The sequence below is a fragment of the Sus scrofa genome, chromosome 13 (assembly GCF_054392235.1).
Source record: "Sus scrofa isolate SSC_HxYL_T2T_F1_AM1 chromosome 13, Sscrofa_HxYL_maternal_Yorkshire_Landrace_v2.0, whole genome shotgun sequence".
NCBI lineage: Eukaryota > Metazoa > Chordata > Mammalia > Artiodactyla > Suidae > Sus > Sus scrofa.
This window is the reverse complement of record NC_139395.1, coordinates 151,332,107-151,354,493: the sequence shown is the minus strand read 5'-3', so window position 1 is coordinate 151,354,493 and position 22,387 is coordinate 151,332,107. Positions and strand designations below refer to the sequence as shown.

The 22,387-nt window shown below is 42.5% G+C and overlaps 1 protein-coding gene across 30 annotated transcripts in view; it reads right to left on the bottom strand.

The window, feature by feature from the left end:
* MYLK (myosin light chain kinase) overlaps nt 1–22,387 on the bottom strand; it is a 299,269-nt gene that overhangs the window by 213,210 nt on the left and 63,672 nt on the right. For 19 of the 30 annotated variants that reach the window (XR_014822439.1, XM_084986980.1, XM_084986986.1 and 16 more), the window contains one exon: nt 7,219–7,377. The exons of the other annotated variants lie outside the window; for them this stretch is intronic. The gene's annotated coding sequence lies outside the window, so the exon portion shown is untranslated. The remainder of the gene's footprint in view (nt 1–7,218; nt 7,378–22,387) is intronic. 30 annotated transcript variants of the gene reach the window in all.

Below are 22,387 nucleotides of genomic sequence, written 5' to 3'. Positions count from 1 at the left end.
GCTGTGTACACAGAGAGGGCCTGCAGGCAGTATGAAGAGGGTGTGAAATCAACCAACTCTGGGGCCCTGCTGCCTGGCTTCTGATGCCAGCTCTGCTATGCAAATTCATCCCCCCCAGCCTGTGTCCTCACTTGTAAAACGAGCAGGGTTATAACAATCCCTGCCTCAAGAGGCTATGAAGATGGAAGCCCTCAGCACAGTGCTTGGCACACAGGAAGCCCTCAGTAAAAGTGACCTAGTTGTAGCAGTAACAGTAGCATCAAGTGGGTGCTAAATAAACCAGCTAATAGGTTTAAGATGATCATGTCAACATTAAACCAGAGAAAGGTGAGAGGTATATTTTGGTCTTGGAGTTGCCATTGTGGCTCTGTGGGTTAAGACTCCAACTAGTATCCATGAGGATGTGGGTTTGATCCCTGGCCTTGCTCAGTGGGTTAAGGATCTGGTGTTGCTGTGGCTATGGCATAGGCTGGCAGCTGCAGCTCCAATTCAAATTTCCATATGCCACGGGTGCAGCCCTAAAAAACAACAAAAAGAAAAAAAAAAGATATATTTTTTTCTTTTCTTTCTTTCTTTTTTTTATTTCTTAGGGCTGCACCCATGGCACATGGAAGTTCCCAGCCTACGGGTCGGTGACCTACACCACAGCTCAATGCCTGATCCCTGACTCACTGAGAGAGGCCAGGGATCGAACCTGCATCCTCATAGATACTAATTGGATTCATTTCTGCTGTGCCGCAACCAGACCTCCCCTATCCTTTTTATTTATTATTTTTTTTATTTTTTGGCTGTCCTGTGGCATATGGAGTTCCCAGGCCAGGGATAGAATCCTAGCAGAGTTGCAACCTATGCCACAATGCCAGATCCTTAACCCACTGCCCTCAGGCCGGGGATTGAACCCATGTCCTTGACACTGCAGAGACACCATTTATCTCTTTGCACCACAGTGGGAACTCTTGAAGCTATATTGATGGGCCAGAAAAGTTAAAGACATAACAGGGAAAATTAAATTTGTATGTGAAGGGAGAAAAAAACAAACTAGCCGGAGTTTCTCTTCCTTCACCACCGATGTCAATGATAGATGCTGATTGAATTTCATTTATGTTAGTTATAGAAACACGGCAGAGTGCTTCCGCCAAATACAGGTTTTTTTCCAATGATGGGCATGTGCCAGAACTCAACCACAAATGGCCACGATGAGTTGGAGGTTGTGGAACCCGGGGATAAACACACAAGTTCAGGGACTTTCCTAAAGTATGGACATTCCACAGACAGATCACTTCCGGTGCCCTAGAGAGATGCAAAATTTAAAAAGTCTGAGGGAGGGTGGGATGGGGTAGAAAACAGAACACTGGCCACAACAAGCAGTAGGACAAGGGCTCACGTTTGCAGAGGTTGCTCTCAGCTCTGTGATTGAAATGCAATGCTGTACACACTTAATACCAGTGGTGCAGATAAAATAATGTCAGCGGACTGGATAATTAAAGCTTTTTGGCTCACTTCTATCCTCTCTTGCTTTCTGGAGGGAGGTTGATAGAAAAAGGAGATGGGTCTAGTAAACCAAGAATTCCTCAGAGTTTTAAGTTTATTTTTAGTTGATCTTGACATCTGAGATAGCAGAGACATTATTTCAGGATCAGAGATCAGATCTGGATCGTGCCCTTTACATTGGACTAAACATCACTCTCTAAAACCCTTTGATGAGAACGTAAGTACTACAAAGATATGCACAGGCTAATTGAGGGTGTCTCTAGCTTCTGACAGAGACACTTCTGGCTGAGTGAAACAGATGTCATGAAGCCAGCTGCCACCACTCCTATCCCTCACCATCTTCCCAAATTCCTCCCTGGACCTGCATCTGGACCAGACTGCTCTGCTCAGGACTGGAGCTGCCCAAGACCAAGGGAGTGACCACAGGTCCACAGCTGGGTCCTTACGGATCAGCTGGACACAATCACCTGGTCCCACTCACTTTTTAAAGCATGGTCTACTTGACAAGGAAAGAATAAATCACAGAAGCACAGATGATACAGTTCAGAGACCATGGAGATCATCTCCCACTCAGCTGAGGAATCCTGTTCCGTCCCAACCTGGGCAATGGTGGGACTGATACGTGTGTGGACAAATGCCAGGACCTGACTGAGCCACAAGGCTGGTGATCGCAGGGATGGTACCAATCCCATCAGGGGTAGAGGCAGGATGTAGCCAAGGTCCTGGTAGGTCCCTCTGTGAGAATGCTGGAGCTGCAGGACCAGGGATGCAGCTGAGACTAACACCTCCAGCCTCCTTGGAGCAGCCTGGGATTCCCCAGAGTTAGGACTCCCCCCACTCCACTTGTGCAGGGACCCTCTCTGCACCTGGCTGATAGGGTCTCAGAGAGGGGACAGGAAGGGGTAGCAGGGGAGGGAGCACAAGTCACTGTGTTCAGCAGGGACTGCTGAGCCATGAGGTGCCTTGCCCTAACTGGACCCAATTTCGCCCCCTGGAGTCACATAAACTCTGTAAGACGTGCAGACAAATATCCAAAGACATCATCTATCCTTTATCCTTCTAGAGGTGAAACACATTCAGCCCCTTCAACTATTCCTGCTTGCCATGGTTCCTAAACCCCTCCACATCCTCTGGGCACATGCTAGTTTCACCAGGACTCACTTGGTGTGACCCTGAGGGCTGAAGAAAGAACACAGGAATTCAGGATGTGACACACGGCTGAAGGTCAGCAGGACACCAGCTAACGTGGTTAGGAAGAAGAGGTAAGAACACCCACATCCTGCTGAGAAATCTGGCCTAAAACCGCTAATGCTATAACCCTGAGTAAGCTGAGCTCCACAAAGGCAGCTGTGCGACTTGGGCAGGGAAGTGCAAATACTGCCAGGTGTGTGCTTCAGACGCATCTCTGGCACTAAGAAAGAAAGGAGCACAATTTGGGACAATGTTATGACAGACGATTTCAACTCACCCCTGGCAGCTTAGTGAGAGGCTGGTAGCTGTGAAGCTGTCAGTGATTTCAAACCTTCCGCAGACACCGTAGTGCAATGTGCCATGGACTCCTGCCCTCTGCTACAACCAGCCAGTCATTTTCAAATCAAAGATTCATGCATGTGATAAACTCTAGCTCATAGACATCCCCTGACTATTTGGATAAGTAACCAGTGACTTTCATTGTTTTCTCGCTTGGGTACTGCCCTGCATTTTCTACTTACCCTCCTTCTCCACCACAAAAATGGGCATAGCTAGGTCTCAGCATCTGGGATTCAATTACAACATGATTCTTTCAAAAATAAATAAAAATAAATGAGCCAATGAACCCCTGGAACTACCGTGCTTTTCTCTTCATCTTTTTTAATGGGGGAGGTTTTATTTTTAGATTTTGCTGTCTAAAGATTTCTTACAATATTTTTAAGCATGACTGGGTATCCCAAGGCCTCAACATCTGGTCATAGGTTACTTGCAGCATTGTGGCTTAGTTTTCTTTCTTTTGAAAAATAATTATTCTGTAATGGCTTTCATGGCTATCAAATGAATAAAAACAGCTTTTATCTCAACATAGTTTTAGCAGTAAGCTTGGGCTTTATTGGGCCCCATGATCAGGGATCACCCAGAAAAGTTTAGTAATTAGGTTCCCAGGATAATAACTCCAGGGGATGGATCCTTGGCTTGCAGGCTTATTACCAGCTTAAACTCTCATCCAAAACCAGAGTCTCCCTCATACTGTAGCGGGCTCTCAACTCCGGGTCCTGCCTCCTCAAGAGGGCCTCCCGTCTCTTCCAAGCTCTCATGGTGCCTCCACCAGAAACTACTCCTAAGCTTTCTTACCATCCTATGGGTTCTCTGGTTTCACTAAGCCTATGTAAGGGACAGGACAGGATCCAAATTTCATCACAGACTCCTGATGATCAAAAATTCATCTCTCTTTGCACAGATCAAATCCTAATGTACCTAACCCTTAGGAGGTTGTGAGGCTGTTCCACCACGGATACTGTCCCCAGTCGGAGACAGCCAGATTGTCACACCAGGTTACCCCCCACACACACCACCCAGTCCCATTATAGGTACAGATCAGAGGAACCCAGTCAATGGAAGTGGCCACGACTATCCTGAAGCACTGCCCACAGAATGCTTCCCCAGAAACAGGCGCCACTGGGTCTCTGCTCTTTGTTAGGACCTAAACTGGGTTCTGAATCTGATAACTCCAAGAAAAGCCACGACAGGCTCCTCCATCCATCCTTCTTCAGCCACAGCAGAGATGGAAGGGAGAGGATCCAACTGCTGCATCAATTAAGGGCCATTCAGTGGACTCGTCCTGACCCTTCAGGGCCCCCTCCTCAGGCTGGAGCTGTGTGACAACACTTAGGGGGCTGATTGTTCCCTTGCTCAGCAAGCTGGCCCTGCTGTGTCTCCCTCCCATCTGTCTTCTCCTTCGCCGCGCAATGCTTCTGCTTCAAGTTGGGACATCACTAGCCCCTATGCCGAGAGGGGAACTGGTTCTGCCCCTTCCTGATCAACGCTGTCCCCACAGCCCCAGGGATGCACAGCCCCAGAAATAGCTCCCACAAGGAAGTGTCCCCTCAGGTCTCAGCCTCCACATAGTAGAACTTTGCTGGTAGACGGTGAAGTCATGCTTTGAGTGGCTCCAAATACAAGCAGAAGAATGTTGAAATAACCCCTGGCTTCGGTGAGTTCTTAGTCCAATGGGGGAGGACAAAGTCCATGAGTGCCTAAGAAGCCAGGAAATCATCCAGAAAACACTGCTATTCCCGGCGTATAACGGGTTTCAATGCTCTGGACTGCGCTGGCACAGTTACTCACCCCTCCCTCTCGAAAGACTTTCTTCTCTTGGTTTCTGGGATCCTGAACTCTATTTTTCTTCTTACTCCCTCTTCCCGGTCTCTAAATGATGGGTGTGCTCATTCCCAAGGGATCAAATCCAGTCCCATGCTTCTACATACCCTCTAGCGACTGGAGAGTCCCAAACACAGTCCCTATCCCAACCTCTCCACTGACCTGCAGGATTTTGCAACTGCCTACCCACCTCTCCAACCTACGACAAGATCTCTAACATACAACAAGATCTCTCAGTTTTCTCCGGCCAAAGGTGCTCTTCCTGCTGCATTTCTCATGCAGGCAAAAGGCCTGCCAAAGAGCACAGTCCCACCCACCCAGATGCTCAGGCCTGGGAGTCACACTCACTCGCTCCAAAGCGCCACCCCAATCCATCAGCAAGTCCCACTGGTTCCACCTTCAGTCGGATCACTCCTCCCACCTCCATGCTGCCAGCCAGCCAAGCCATCCGCATCATGTTCTCAGCCCACTGCAGCAGTCGCCTAACTTTCTCCCTTTCTCCATGCTTGTTTCCCTATAGTCAGGTCTCCATGGAGCAGTCAGATCACAATGTGCTCTCACCCCCACAACACCCTCCAGTGACCACCCATCACACATGGAATAAAATCCAAACTCCTGTGACCTACCCGGCCCTACTTCACCCAACCCTGACTACTGCTCTGAACTCACCTGCTATCATGCTGTGCTTCACCCTCCACCCTCTGCTTGCTGGCCTGCTTGCTCTTCCTCTAACCACAGCAAGTTCACTGCCTCAGGGCCTTTGCCTTGAATAGAGCTCTTTCTCCAGATTTTCAAGACTCATGCCCTCACTTCATTCTGTTCTCTACTCACATCTTAATTCCATGAAGAGGCCTTCTTTAACTACTTGGTAACCCTATATAAGATAACTCTTTAACCCAATCCTTCCATCACCTTAACTTTGTTCTCTTTTAGCTGGGGCAAGTCTGCCCTTAAAATAAAGCAACATGCATTAATTTTTCCAGCCTTTGATCTTCTGCCTCTGCTGCTTCAGTGTCTTGGCTTTAAGGCTTTGCCTTTCAAGCAAGCCATGCTCAGACACCTAGAGTGTTCCCTTTGATCCAGTCTCCACTAAATCCTAAAATAATGCCTCCCATCTCAGCCACAGGTAATGCACTTCTTTCGGGCAGCGGTAGGACAACGCCTACGTTTATTCTTTATCAGCCCCTTTAGAGTCCAGCTTCACAGTCATTTTTTTTTTATAAATTCCTTTAAAGTTACAGGATTTATTTTCTTAACAATAGAGCAGCACCTACCTACTTAGTTTAATCTCTCCAAGCAGTCTAGGAGCCTACACTCTCACTTCAGTGATCAGGCCATAGTTCAAAGCAGCTTTAGAACCATGGGGGAAACCATCAGTGCCATAAAATCACAGGCCACACTTCCTGTCACTAATTCCTCTTTCCCCTCCTCTTTCTTCTCATGCTCTTCACTTCACCCAGAATTGGCTGCAGCCCCATAGCCTCCTTTGCACTGAGAGCGAACGGATGCCCCCCAAAGACCCCTAAAGTGCTGTAACCATGAGGGCCAGCATAGTGGCAGCAGAAAACTCATCTCTCTCACTAGCTAAAGCTGCAGAAAGCAATGAATCCCTCCCTTCACCCCCACCCCCGACCCCTGCAAATCACATCTTTGAAATCCTAAAAGATCACCCACATGAAATATTATTGAGAAATACATTTTGAAATATTATTTTAAACGTTATTCACCACTGTACAGCTGCGCACAGAAGGCCCCATCTACATACACTGACTCTCTGTCTCTCCTACCTGGGGCTTCGCCCCGAGCAGAGCAGAGATGACCCCATCCGGGCAGCATGGACACAGGTGCCCTTGGCCAGGACCTGGAATAGCCAGGCCCACATTAACACCAAATTCCACCTGTGCTCCAACCCTGATGATGGCTGCCTGCCAAGAAACCACAGAGCCAAAGGGGAAGCCAAAACCGAATGGAGTTCATCAGAGCAGCCCCTGGGAACAGCGAAGGAGGAAGTCTGGGGTAGTTTGGAAGATGGAGCACCATAGGTTGGCAGCGTGAACAGTTTCTAGCAGAGGCCAGGGCACCCAGCAGGCGCCTAATCAATCTTGTTTCCTGGCTGACTCTGCTGATGGCTCCCATCACCGACTCCCACCGACTACACCAGTTCCAGAATGCTGACCAGCTAAGCCAAGGTCAGCAGATGATGCTAAAGCATGTTGACTTCACCCCCACCTGCCTGGGCACCTGGCCAGGTGTCATCTCACCTTGGGGGCACTGGTCCCCTGGGGGAGGCACACAGTTTCCCACTCGGCAGCTCCTCGGGGAAGTCTAAGGGGGAGGGGTTGTCAAGAGCATAGTTTATAAACTCTGCCCACTCACCAGCGTCTCCTCTGCTGTTTGTTGTGGCAACTGGGCTGGGAGGACAAGGAAAGACGTCCTGGAAGTCTGCCTCGCTGTGGGGAGCCCTCAGCCGGATGCTCCTGGAGCTGTGCTGAAGGGCAGCAGGAGCAGCCGATTTGGGGGCCACCTGGCCAGTGCCTGCCGGGAAGGAGGACAGGAAAGCCGAGTCAGGGACAGGCATACCAAAGGCAGCGGGAGTGGCCGGGAGGAGGCTGGTGGAAACATCCCAAGGACAACAATAGTGGCTTTTCTGACTAAGTGTGGGGGGTTATGGGTTTAGAGCTCAGGAACAATAGTTACAGGGAGAACTCAGAACGAGGTGCATCCTTCCTCCGCAGAGAACCAATGCCCGAGAACAGACAAGGGTGGCACTGGGGTGAGGCCCTGGCAGGGCTGGGGAGGAAAGCCTCCTGACAGGCCACTCAGGAGACTGATGGGGGTCTCTGGAGGGCACTGGCTGAAGGCAGTCAGGGTCCCTGCTTTGGTGACACGGCCAGGGGAAGGAGTTGCTGACAGGACAGGGAGGACATGCTCGCAACTGTGAGAAGACTGGCCTCAGAAATGAGTGAGCCCCTGCCCCCGACTACCCTAGAACCCACGTCCCGTGCTCCCCAGGACCCACACACAGGCAGCCCCCCGGGCCCAGGCTCCTGACGGTCACCCCTTTCCCCCACTTCAGAAACTGTTTCCCTTCAGCAGCAAATCTCACATACTTCTTAAGATGGAAACAAGTATCTACAGTAAGTTGTATATCCGTTCTCTCAAAGGTTCAAATGACATCTCTGAGTGTGTCGTGAACTGCCCTTCCAGGTTTATTAGTAAAGGAGTCTTTGTAAATGCAAAGGAAGTCACGATGGAATTTCAGCAGAGATTTTCAGGTGGAAAGGTCCTCACCCATCCCTTTGATCACAGGAGACTGAGAGAGTGGACACTCAGTCTGGGGTTGTGGCTGTCCACACCTTGAAGAGGTAAAGGGAGTGCCTGGGCCCCCAGAAGAGGGGTGGGATGGGGTGGACTCCCCATCCTGTTACGGTCCTAGGGCTGGACATACTTATCCACATGGACAGGGAGCCTCAGCACAAAACTGATCCCAGGAGTGCAAGCTCCATCCATACTCAGTTGTTCCTGGTAACGTGTGTGGCCATAGGACCAGGTGGGAGCTGAGGCAGGATGTGCTATAAGGAATGGATCTGCATCTATCACAGGCTAAGCCAGTCGGTCCCTGCAGAACTTTTCTCAATCCAGTAAGCTCAGTCCATGGGCTGCTCCTCTCTTCAAGGATTCTCCACCCTTGGTAAAGGGCTCAGGTGCCTGTGGCTCTTAGTTCTTTGACCCTGACTCCACCTCCAGCTTGAACACTTGGCACCTCATCCTCACCAGCTACCTTTCCGTTGGCTGCCAGCAGGAGGCGCCTCCTCACCTGCTGCCCCTCCTTGCCTCAGGCCCACTCCCTACCCTGTGCCCAGGACGCTCCAGCACCCCCATTCTTTTGGCCCATGGATTAGGCCACTTCTGGCTATGATCCTTTATGGCCCGACTTGTACCAAGGATCGTTTCTAAAAGGACCCAATGTCACAAGAAAACACAAAAATTAAGTGATTATTTAAAAATTAAAACTGCAGAAAAGCTGATAATACATGCAAAACAGTTTTCTAAGCTCATTTCGCAAACCTATCAAGTGTTATATCTACCCATGTTCCATGACACTCGGAGTGAACAAAAGAAACAGGATGGGTCACACAATTTTCCCTGCTGTGATGAGGATGCAAAAGGCACTTCAGCAAGAAGCAGGGCCTACAGAGAGGGGACTGAACATCACACGGACAATTCCACCCACAGGGTTTTCTCCATTTGGCCCCTTTATAATATCAACATTTCACAAAAGTAAGGGAAATATTAAAAAGCTGACTCGAGATTTTTGCCGGGAGCTAAGGCAATGCGGTTTGGGCAGGGGTCTGGTAGCTTAATACAAGACACAGTGGTTCTCAGGGCACCTCACCAAGTGTTCTGCTGGGAAGAAGGGGAGGGGAAGGCACAGGGGTGGGATTATTAATTGCCATAATGACTGGGAGAGGGCAAGGATGCTGAATATCTCACATTAAATGGAATACTCATTATAAAGAATTGTCTAACGTACTAATAATGTCCCCATGGAGAAACACTGGAAGGGGAATCAGTAATTAGCATGACTCTTCTAATGCCCTAAATACCAATTAACGTCTTCACAGGGAGTTGACAGCAATGAATGCAAGAAGGTCTGCTCAGGGAGTACAGATGAAGGGGGATGCCAGGCTTCTGATGTGCCAGTCCTGCTGGTGGTGACATGCATATCATCCTGTGAGGCGGCTGGAGCCTGGAGTACTGTTGGCTGCCAAGAGTGCTGGAAGATGATGAGCTACTGGCATGCCCGTGGAAAGGGACAAACCTTTCCTGTTTTTTATTTCTCCATATGTCTAAGTGAGGCTATAGCTGGGACAACCAAACTGCAGATCAGTACAACACAGGAGAAATTATTCTAGAGCACTGGTTCTCAAAGCCTGCTCTCCCAACTAGCATCATCTGGGAACTTGATGGACCTACCCCAGACCTGCTGAATAGAAGAAATTCTGAGGTTGGGTCCAGTCACGTGTGCTTTATCAAACCTTCCAGGTGAGTGTGATGCAGCCTCAAGCTTGAGGACCAACAGTCTACAAGGTTTGGGGCTAAACATGGCAGTTGATCACCAGAGGTATTTTACAAATGCTGCCTCACCCCTGTGCAGAGTCTCTCTAATAGACTCTGAGAGGCAGGGGGAAGTTGCAACGTCTCTGTTGCAGGCAAATGACCACAAATGGAGGGTCTGAGAGGGAAGACCTAAGTGATGAGAAATGAGAGTAAAAAGTGAATTATTATGGGCAAATCTAAACCTCAGGTCAGATTAACCATCCTATAAGGATTTTTTTATTATTGTTGATTGACAATATTATATTAGTTTCAGGTGTACAGCATAGTGACGTCATATTTTTATAGGCTATACTCCATTTAAATGTATTACAAAATAATGGCTTTATCTCCCTGTGCTGTATAATATATCCTTGTTACTTATCTATTTTATACACAGTAGTTTGCATCTCTTAATCCCATACAACTGTCTTGCCCCTCCTTCCTTCCCTCACCACTCTGGTATCTACCACATTGTTTTCTATATCAGTGAATCTGTTTCTGTTTTGCTATATACAGTGTCTCATTTTTAAAATTTCACATATAAGTGATAACATGCAGTATTTGTCTTTCTCAGACTTCTTTCACTAAGCATAACACCCTCAAGATCCATCCATGTTGTTGCAAATGACAGAATTTCATTCTTTTTATGGCAGAGTAATATTCCATTGTGTATATATATATATATATATATATATATATATATATATACACACCATATCTTCTTTATTTATTTGTCTGTTGATGGACATTTGGGCTGTTTTCATATCTTGGCTATCGTAAACAGTGCTACTACAAACATTGGGGTGCATGTATCTTTTCAAATTAGGATTTTCTTTTTTTTTTTTTTTTCAGCTATTTAGCCAAGCATGGAATTGCTGGATCATAGGGTAGTTCAATTTTTAGTTTTTTGAGGAACGTGCATACTGTTTTCCATACTGGCTGCACAAATTTAGCATTCCCACCAAGAGGGTTCCCTTTTCTCCATATCTTCTCCAACATTCATTATTTGTAGACTTTTTGATGGTAGCCATCCTGAAAGGAATGAGGTGATATCTCATTGCTGGTTTGATTTATATTTTCCTAATAAATACTGATATTGAGTATCTTTTCATGTGCTTGTTAGCCATCAGTAGGTTTCTTTGGGGAAAAAAACGTCTATTTAGATTCTCTGCCCATTTTTTTTTCCTTTTCCTTTTTTTAAGGTCACACCTGCAGCCTATGGAAGTTCTCACGCTAGGGGTTGAATCAGAGCTGCAGCTGTCAGCCTATGCCACAGCCACTGGGATCCAAGCAACACGGGATATGAGCTGAGTCTGTGACCTACACCACAGCTCACAGCAATGCCAGATCCTTAGCCCACTAAGCGAGGCCACAGACTGAATTCGCATCCTCCTGGATACTAGTTGGGTTTGTTACTGCCGAGCCACAATGGGAACTCTGTACCCATTTTTAATTGGATTGTTTTTTGGTTTTTGTTTGTTTTAGCTATTGAGTTGTATGAGTTTATATATTTTGGATATTAAGCCCTTGTTGGTTGCATCATTTGCAAATATTTTCTCCCAATCAGTAGGTTGTCTTTTCATTTTCTCAATGGTTTCCTTTGCTGTGCAAGAGCTTTTGAGTGTAATTAGGTCCCATTTGTTTATTTTTGATATTTCTTTTGCATTGGGAGATAGATCCCAACGAATATTGCCACAAGTAATGTCAAACAGTGTCTTGCTTATATTCTCTTCTGGGAGTTTTATGGTTCCATGCCTTACACTTAGGTCTTGAATCCATTTTGAGTTTATTTTTGTATATGATGTGAGGAAATGCCCTAATCATTCTTTACCTGTAGCTGTCCAATTTTCCCAGCACCACTTACTGAAGAGACTGTTTTTCCCCACTGTATATTCTTGCCTCCTTTGCTACATATAAATTGGCCATAGGTGTGTGGGTTTATTTCTGGATAGAAGAATTCTGTTTTTAATCAAACTTATATTTCTCTTTGAATAAAATACACATTTATATAAAATTCAAAAAATGCATAGGGTATATGGCAAAGGGTCTTTCACCTTCCCCTGCTCCTGGGTACCCAGCTCCAACTTTTCTCTCTCAGAGGCAGCCATGTAGTCTGTGTTTTCTAGGGTATGTTGCAAAAATACATGTATGTTTTTGTCTCTATTTCTTCAAAACAAATAATAGCATACACACTGTTTTGTACCTTGCTTTTCTCACTTAATATATTCTGGGGATTGCTCCATAGTAAAAACATCAAGAACCACTTATAAGACTTCCAGGTGTCTGGAAACATACAACACCCCAGGGGCATGTGTGTCTTCCCAGCAGAAAGGGAGCATCTGCTCGATCATTACATGATTCTTGTGGATTTCTTAGTGAACCCCTAACAGAGAAACTGTCCTCAAATTCTTTTTGGAGAACTCTCCACAGGCTCTACTTGTTGTGTGGTTTCATAACAAAAGGAGGCAATACTGAAAGCCTGAGGTCATTAAAGTCCAGCAGTAACACTACCAGATAACACCAGCAGCTAAAGGGTCAGATACGCTATGACACATGGTAGAGAGGAGCTTGAACACGAGAGAACTCAAGGCAATGAGAGGACTTAGAACTTTTTACCTGTAAGACTCATCACCATGAATCACATTTTATCTATTGGAATTAACAAAGTACATGAAAATATAAAGACACAAACTAGTTAAGAATACTTAGGAGGGGAGTTCCCGTCGTGGCGCAGTGGTTAACGAATCCGACTAGGAACCATGAGGTTGTGGGTTCCATCCCTGGCCTTGCTCAGTGGGTTAAGGATCTGGCATTGCTGTGAGCTGTGGTGTAGGTTGCAGATGCGGCTCGGATCCCACGTTGCTGTGGCTCTGGCGTAGGCCAGAGGCTACAGCTCCGATTCAACCCCTAGCCTGGGAACCTCCATATGCCGTGCGGGAGCGGCCCAAAGAAATAGCAAAAAGACAAAAAAAAAAAAAAAAAAAAAAAGAATACTTAGGAGGGAGTTCCTGTCTTGGCTCAGTGGTTAACGAATCCGACTAGGAACCATGAGGTTGTGGGTTCCATCCCTGGCCTTGCTCAGTGGGTTAAGGATCTGGCATTGCCGTGAGCTGTGGTGTAGGTCGCAGATGAGGCTCGGATCCCATGTTGCTATGGCTCTGGCGTAGGCCAGAGGCTACAGCTCCGATTCAACCCCTAGCCTGGGAACCTCCATATGCCGTGGGAGCAGCCCAAGAAATGGCAAAAGAAAAAAAAAAAAAAAGAATACTTAGGAGAGCCAGTTTTCAACCCTTAGAATCTATATAACACAGAATAAAATAGCATAAATAATATCTATATTTCTACTAGATTCAGTTAGAGGGACATTTTCTTCAGAATTACTTTTTGTTCTGTAAAAAGTATTTGCCCTCCCTGGTTCCTGCCAGATTTGTATCAATGTAGCCTTTGAACCTAAAGCATGAAGATTTCTCTTCCGTAACAGCTTTGTTGAGATATAATCCCACATATCACATAATTCATAAATTTAAAGTATATAATTCAACTGAAGATGACATAAACAGATGAAAAGATATTACCATGCTCTTGGAAGAAGCAATACTATCAAAATGACTATATTATCACAATCTACAGATTCAATGCAATCCTTATCAAATTACCAATGGCATTTTTCATAGGCCCACAACAAAAAAATTTTTAATTTGTATGGAAACACATAAGACCCCAAATAGCCAAAGCAATCCTGAGAAAGAAAACTGGACCTGGAGGAATCAGGTTCCCTGAATTCAGACTATGCAAAGCTACAGTCATCAAAACCGTATGGTCCTAGCACAAAAACATAAATACAGATCGGTGGAACAGGATAGAAAGCCCAGAGATAAACCCACGTACCTAAGGTCAATTAATCTACAACAGTGGAGGCAAGAACATACAATGGTGAAAAGGCAGTCTTTTCAATAAGTGGTGCTAGGGAAACGGGACAGCTACATATAAAAGAATGAAACTGGAACATTCTCTAACATCATACACAAAAATTAACTTAAGATAGATTAAAGACCTAAATGTAAGGCTGGATACTATAAAACTCTTAAAGGAAAAAATAGGGAGAACACTCTTTGACATAAATTACAGCAATATCTTTTTTTGATTCACTTCCTAAAGTAATGGACATAAAAAACAAAAATAAACAAATGGGACCTAATAAAACTTAAAAGTTTTTGTCCTGCAAAGGAAACCATAAACAAAATGAAAAGACAACATACTGAATGTTCCTCTAACTGAATCTAGTAGTTTTCTTTCTCAGGATTGCTTTGGCTATTTGGGGTCTTATGTGTTTCCATACAAAATATACCAACACTCGATGCAGCTCTATGTCAGAAAAACAAACAGCTCAATCAAAAAATGAGCAGAATATCTAAACAGACGTTTCTCCAAAGAAGACATATAGATAGCTAAATAGCACATTAAAAGAGGCTCAACAGCACTAATTAGAGAGAAGTAAATCAAAACTACAATGAAGTATCACCTCACACTGGTCAGAATGGCCATCATCGAAAACTCTACATATAATACATGCTGGAGAGGGTGTGGAGAAAATGGAACCCTCCTACACTGTTGGTTGGAATGTAAACTGGTGCAATTACTGTGGAGAACAGTATGGAAGTTCCTTAGAAAACTAAATATAGAACTACCATATGATCCAAAAATCCCACTCCTAGACATCTATCCAGAGAAAAATCATAATCGGAAAAGATACTGCACCCCAATGTTCACTGCATCACTGTTTACAATAGCCAAGATATGGCAGCAACCTAAATGTCCACTGACAGAGGAAAGGATTAAGAAGAGGTGAATATATATGTACATACACAGTGGGCTATTACTTAGCCATAAAAAAAAATTAAATGATACCATTTGCAGCAACATGACAGACCTAGAGATTATCATACTAAGTGAAGTCAGACAAAGACAAGTATCATATGATATCACTTATATGTGGAATCTAATAAAAATAATACAAATGAACTTATTTACAAAACAGAAACAGACTCACAGATTTCGAAATCAAATGTATGGTTACAAAAGGGGAAACAATGGGTGGGGGAGGCATAAATTAGGTTGGGATTAATACATACACACCACTATATACAAAATAGATAACTCAAAGTGACCTACTGTATAACACACAGAAATCAACTCAATATTCTATAGTAACCTATTTGGAAAAGAATCTGAAAAAGAATGGATATATGTATAACTGATTCACTTTGCTGTACACCTAATACAATATTCTAAATCAACTATACGCCAGTAATTTTTTTTTTAAAAGGAAATAAATGCTGTGGGTGCAGCCCTAAAAAACAAAACAAAATAAATAAAGAAATAAAAAAGTACACAATCAGTGGGGTTTTTTGGTTTGTTTTTTGTGCTTTTTTGTTTTGTTTTTGGACTAGTCACAGCATTATACAGCTATCAACTCAAGGCAATGAGGACATTTTTATCATCCAAAAAGAAACCCTATACCCATTTGCATTCACTGCCTGTAATCCCTCAAAATCCCCAAGCTCTAGGAAACCACCAATCTACTTTCTCTTTCTATGAATGAAAGATAAGATCTTTCAACAGGCTCATCAGCAAACTTTACACAACTGAGGAAACAAAAATTAGTGATCTTGAAAATAAATCAAGAGAAATGCTACAAACTGGAAATACAAAGAAATAAAGTGGTGATAGGGAAGAACAAAGCATCTAAGGGTTACAGGATAGTATCAAATGGTCTACCGCATGAGTAACTGGACTCCTAGAAAGGGAAAAAATGAAGATGAATGTTGCAGAAGAAATATTTGAAGCAATAATGCCCACAAATGTTTCAAAAATAATGAAATATATCAAACCACAGATCTGAGAGGCTCATGGAATTCCAAACATTATAAATACCAAACAAACAAAAACAACCAAACACACCTAGACACATTATATTCAAACTGCTGAAAATCAAAGAGAAAGTATTAAAGGCAGTCAGAGGGAAAGGGAGAAACATATTACCTATAGAGGAAGAAAGTTAATTATTCTCATTTGAAACAATGCAAACCAGAAAACAACAAAATGACATCTCAACAGTACTGAAAGGAAAAAAAACAAAACTATCAACCCAGAATTCTATGCCCATTAAAATAATTCTCAAAATAAAAAAGAAATAAAAATTTTTTAAAAGCAAATGAAAACCGGAGTTTCCATTGTGGCACAGCAGAAACGAATCCAACTGAGGATGTGGGTTACGATCCCTGTCCTTAATCAGGGAGTTGGGGATCCGGCGTTGCTGTGAGCTGTGGTGTAGGTCACAGACGTGGCTTGGATCCTGAGTTTCTGTAGGCTGGCAGCTGCAGCTCCAGTTCGACCCCTAGCCTGGGAACTTCCATATGCCATGGGTACGGTCCTAAAAATTAAAAAGCAAAAAACAACAAAAAAAAAAAACAACAACAAAAAATAAAAACATGAGAGAATTCGTTACTCACAGACTTATCCTTCAAGAACTGTGAGAAGATAAACTGAAAAGAAGTTGGGTTGAAATAAACTAAGATCTCTAGAAATAGTTAAAATGAAAGTAAACATGGAAGACATTTTTTAAAAATTAAATTACTCTAAAAAATAATTGTTTATAGTTAAAAGAGTGGTAATATACTAAGGGTATATAGGATCATAAAAGAAAAATGTATGACAATAATACAAAAGTGGGAGGGAAGAATTGGGAGTATAATGTTCTAAGATTTTTATATTATACACTAAGTGGTATAATATTATTTGAAGGTCGACTGTGATTAGAGGTGTATATTGTACTAGAGCAAACATTAAAAAATTTTTTTGAGATGTATAAACATAGATAAAAAGAAATACTAAAAATCCTCAATACAAAAGCAGGCAGAAAAAGAGGATAAAGGAACAAAGAAGAGATATAAAAAATGAAACACTTAGATGACAGATTTTAATCCAACCATGGCAGATTTTAATCCATCTATATCAAAAACTAACTACATTAAAGGTAAATGGCCTAAACATGCCAATTAAAGATTATCATATTATATTAAAAAACCCAAAAATATGCTGTCTACAAAATTATATGCTGTCTACTTTATATACAGACAGAGATAAGTTAAAAACAAAAGGAAAAAAACATAAAAATGCAAACACCACCCGAAAGAAAAGTGAAGTGGCTATATTTATAGAATGCAAATAGACTTTAGAACAAGGAGTATTAGCAGGAATAGAGTAATTTCATAATGATGGAAAGGACAATTCACTAACTATAACACTCATAAATGTGCATCTAATAACAGATGCACATTGAATACATGATTCAAAACCTCTTGCAACTGAAGGGAGAACTGAGTAAATGCACAGTGGTTTTTTGGAGAATTCAACACTCCTGTCTCAGTGATTGTTAAAAACAAATACATAGATAATATCTAAAGGTATAGAAGAACAGAACACCACCATCAAACAACCTGACTGAACTGACACCATACCTAAAAAGGCAGAATACATATTCTTTTCAAGTGCACATGAATCATTCACCATTAAGCCAATTTCTGGGCCACCAAACAGATCTGAATTAATTTAAAAGATATGAAATCAAATAGAGATGTACTATAATCTAAATGAAATTAAACTAGAAGTTAATAACAGGAAGATATTTTTAAAAATTCTTCCAAAAGTTGAAGACTAAACAGTACACTTCTAAATAACCCATAGAACAAAGAGGAAGTCACAGGATATTAGAATATTTTTCAAATTGAATGATATGAAAACTAAATGTATCAAATTTGGGCAGATGCAGCTCAAGTCTAGGAGAAAATTAATAGCATCAAGTGCTAATATCAGAATAGCCAAATCTGTGGTCTAGAAAACTAAAAAATAAGAGCAAACTATATCCAAGTCAATCAAGAGGAAGAAACTAATAAAGATAAAAACAGAAGTTCATGAAATTGAAAAGAGAAAAAAGTATCAACGAAACCACAAGTTTGTTCTTTGCAAAGATCAACAAAACAATGAGCCTGTAGCCAGGTTGGTCAGGACACACCCACACAAACACCAAACTATAACTTCCAGAATAATAGAGGTGATATTACTACAGACCCTACAGACCTTAAAAAGATAAGTAAACATTATTAATGATTCTAGGCCCAGAAAATTGACAATTTAGATGAAACAGACAAACTTCTTGAAAGACACAAACTATGAAAGCTCACTCAAGAAGAAATAAATAACCTGAATTAAAGAAACTTTCTGGGAGTTTTCATCGTGGCTCAGTGGTTAACAAATCTGACTAGGAACCGTGAGGTTGTGGGTTCGATCCCTAGCCTTGCTCAGTGGGTTAAGGATCCCACATGGCTGTGAGCTATGGTATAGGTCACAGATGCGGCTCGGATCCCCGCGTTGCTGTGGCTGTGGTGTAGGCCGGCAGCTACAGCTCCAATTCGACCCCTAGCCTGGGAACCTCCATATGCCGTGCATGAGTGGCCCAAGAAATGGCAAAAAGACAAAAAACAAAAACAAAAACAAAACTTTCTGACACCAACATTACTCGATATGAAAATTAGATAGAGATACTACGAGAAAAATACAGACCAATATTCCTTATGAATACAAACACAAAAATCCTCAGCAAAATATTAATAAATCAAATTCAGTTATATATATATATATATATATATATATATATATATATGACTACATACATAGAGAAATACATCATTATCATGTGGAATTTATCCTGTTTCAATGTTTGAAAATCACTCAGTGTAATTTATCATATCAACTCACTAAAGGTGAAAAACTATATGATCATTTCATGAGCTGCACCAAAAATAAAAAGCACCTGACAAAATTCAGTTTCCATTTTTGGTTCTGAGCAACTGCTTTAGTCAGAATGAAAAATACTGGAATGCCCTGCTTAAAAAAAAGGTACAAGGAGTTCCCGTTGTGGCTCAGGGGTTAATGAATCCGACTAGGAACCATGGGGTTGCAGGTTCAATCCCTGGCCTTGCTCAGTGGGTTAAGGATCCGGCATGGCTGTGAGCTGTGGTAAAGGTTGCAGACACGGCTCGGATTCCGCGTTGCTGTGGCTCTGGTGTAGGCCAGCAGCTGTAGCTTTGATTGGACCCCTAGCCTGGGAACCTCCATATGCCATGGGATCGGCTCAAGAAATGGCAAAAAAGACCAAAAAAAAAAAAAAAAAAAAAGGTACAAGCTTCTTGAGGGATCCAGAAGTCTTCTCATGAGAAAGGTTTCAGCTGATATTAAAAGATAGGGTATGAAGAGACAAGATACATGGCAATCTTCAAACATGAAATGGGACAGTATTCACGATACAGTTGTTTCAGATACAGCTGGTTACATTTAGGCAGATTTCTAATGAATAAAAGAAGAGTTTCAGGATTATAAGACTTCTGGGAAAAGGCATCTAATTCCCATTTGAGTGGTGAGATTCTTAAAACCACAGGTGTTCAAAATGTCCTAGAAAGCTCTCTGTCAGGGATACAGAAGAGTCTTCTAGCTTAGATGGGAGTAGGGACTCAATGACATTAAAAGTTCTTTCTAGTACTAAGAAAGAGCAGGAAAAGTAAAATCCAGTTGGCTTAACTAAGGTTTAACAGCCAGGTAAGGGAGGATGAGATTCATACACTTTTTTTTTTTTTTTTTTTTTTGTCTTTTTGCCTTTTCTAGGGCTGCTTCCTGTGGCATATGAAGGTTCCCAGGCTAGGGGTCTAATCGGAGCTGTAGCTGCCGGCCTACGCCACAGCCACAGCAACATGGGATCCCAGCCGCATCTGCAACCTACACCAGAGCTCACGGCAATGCTGGGATCCCTAACTCACTGATCAAGGTCAGAGATCCAACCCGCAATCTCATGGTTCCTAGTCGGATTCGTTAACCACTGTGCCATGATGGGAACTCCCCAAGACTCATACACATTTAAAAAAGCATACTGCTTATCTTTATGTAGTTTACAGTGGTAATTTAATAAAGATGTGTATTTCTATAATATGCCATGTGAAAATATTTCTTTCTGTATATTTTTCTGTCTGCTATTCACTCTAAGTGATTAGTCATTGCCCCATTATTCATTCACATTGCCAGTTCCTTTTTCTCTGCCTCTAGACATCCTCCCTTTAAAAAGACTCACAAGGAGTTCCCACTATGGCATAGTGGGTTAAGGAAGGTCCAGCTTTTCCACAGCTGTGGTGTTAGTTACAGCTGCAGCTCAGATTTGATCCCCAGCCCGGAAATTTCCATATGCTATGGGTGCAGTCAAAAAGTGTCATCAGAAGGACACAGCATTTTTAATAAAAGAGCTAATCAGACAAAAATCAGCATAAATCCTCCACATTATCTACTCAACAGGGATTAGGAGAAGGGGTTAGAAAGGAGAACTGATATTTATTAGGTATCTTCTAGTATACGGTTGTGTCTCCCCTGATGGCCATCAACAATTCTTCCACTCACTCCTGTACACTCGTGTCACTCCAACTGTATCAGAAATCACAATAAATATAAATGAACCAAACTCACCAGTTAAAAGATACACAAACAGATATGAGTGACATCATATGGTAGACAAACACATGCATGCACACACAGACCAACTGATTCAGGTTTATTTGGTGGCTCAGAATATGGTCTATCTTGGTCACTGTTTCATTTGCACCTGAAAAGAATGTATATTCTGCCTTGTTGTGTATAGTGTCAATTCAGTCAAGTTGGTTGATAGTGGTATTTAGTTCTTCTATATTCTCTTAGTTTCTGTATACTAGTTTTATCAATTACTGAGAAGAGAGGAGTGTTGAAACTATAAATATATGTATTATATATACATATATGTATACATGAAAGAGGCTGAAAGAAATCAATGTAAAAATAGGAAAATATGTCAGGCAAAAACTAACCATAAGAGAATCACTACAGAATGATAAAGAATGTGGCAACTATGTATAAGACAACTCAGGCATGGATAGGAACAAGGATCTAATAACTGCAACCCAAATATAATAATTTAGAAACAGGCCAATTCCACTCAATTTAATTCAATCCCACAATTATTTGTGTGAAAGTTACCAAATTTGTTACCATGGACAACAAAGTTTGACCTAACAGACACATACAGGACTCTATATCTGATAACTATAAAATATGCATTATTCTTTTCAAGTACATAGGAATATTTTCCAAAATTAACCCCCAAGAGGCCATGATGCAAATCTCAACAAATTCCAAAGGATCATATAGTCAACGTCAATTAAAAGATCAGCTTGCCTGTTGGTCTTCTCTGCCAACATCTCATGCCCCTGAAATTCCCCTCTTCGTTGTGCTTATATCTTTAGACACTCTATGTGGAGGCTGTATCCATTCATTCATTTATTTAACACATTTTTATTTAACACTAAATACAAGTCACTGTTCTAAGCACAGAGGATACATTAACAACCAAAGCAAAACTGACAGATATACCTCCTTTATAGTTATCAGATATAGAGTCCTGTCTGAGCTTACATTCTGGTGTCACCTCTGTCACTAGACCACAAGTGCCTTAAGGCAGGACCATGTCTAATACAGATTTAGCTGACTCTTAACACGCTACTGGGCCACACACTATGTTGGTTCTGGCTGGGAAGACCTATAGACCTTACTGAAGATGAAGGGTTGGTGGGACTTAGGGTATGATCTTGAGATACTGTGGTGGAAGTGGAACGCAGCTCATCAAGGAGGGACCTGGAACCAGAATGAGTGACAGAATCTAGACCCTCCTTCCCACCTCTCTATTGCCAATTCAACATCTCAGGTCTCAGCGACCCACAGATCAAAGCAGACCTATGTCTAGAAACCAATTTATCAAAGCAGAGCTGCATAAGCCCAGATGGATGTCAAAGAAACTTGAGGCCATGAAGATCAGAAGGAATAATCATGTCTCTTAATATGTGCTTGCAAAAAGGGGTGCAGTTTAAAGAGGCCAGACAAGTCAAGTGACAACATCCCACATGTTAGCCTGGTTATAAGGTTCTGTTTTTCTTCCCTGTGATGTAGGGAGGAACACCTGGTTTTTCTGAGCTATGGGACAGGATGAGGAGGAGAATATACATGGCTTGTGGCAAATAGATCCATGTTCTAACAGACACAAGAGCATGGTAATTGGCTTTATGGGGAACTCTGTCCAGTTCCAGAATGGCAGGTTAACAGTATAACCGAGAAGGGCCTTAAAAAGAAAGATGCCTTCAGCTTCTATTTTGGGACTACAATGTGATGGTTTGATATATGTACACATTGTGAAAATATTACCACAATCAAGTTAATTTACACACCCATCAGCTCACATAGTTACCTCTGTGTCTGTGTGTGTGTGGTGAGAACATTTAAGATCGACTATCTTAGCAAATTTCAAGTATATAATACAGTA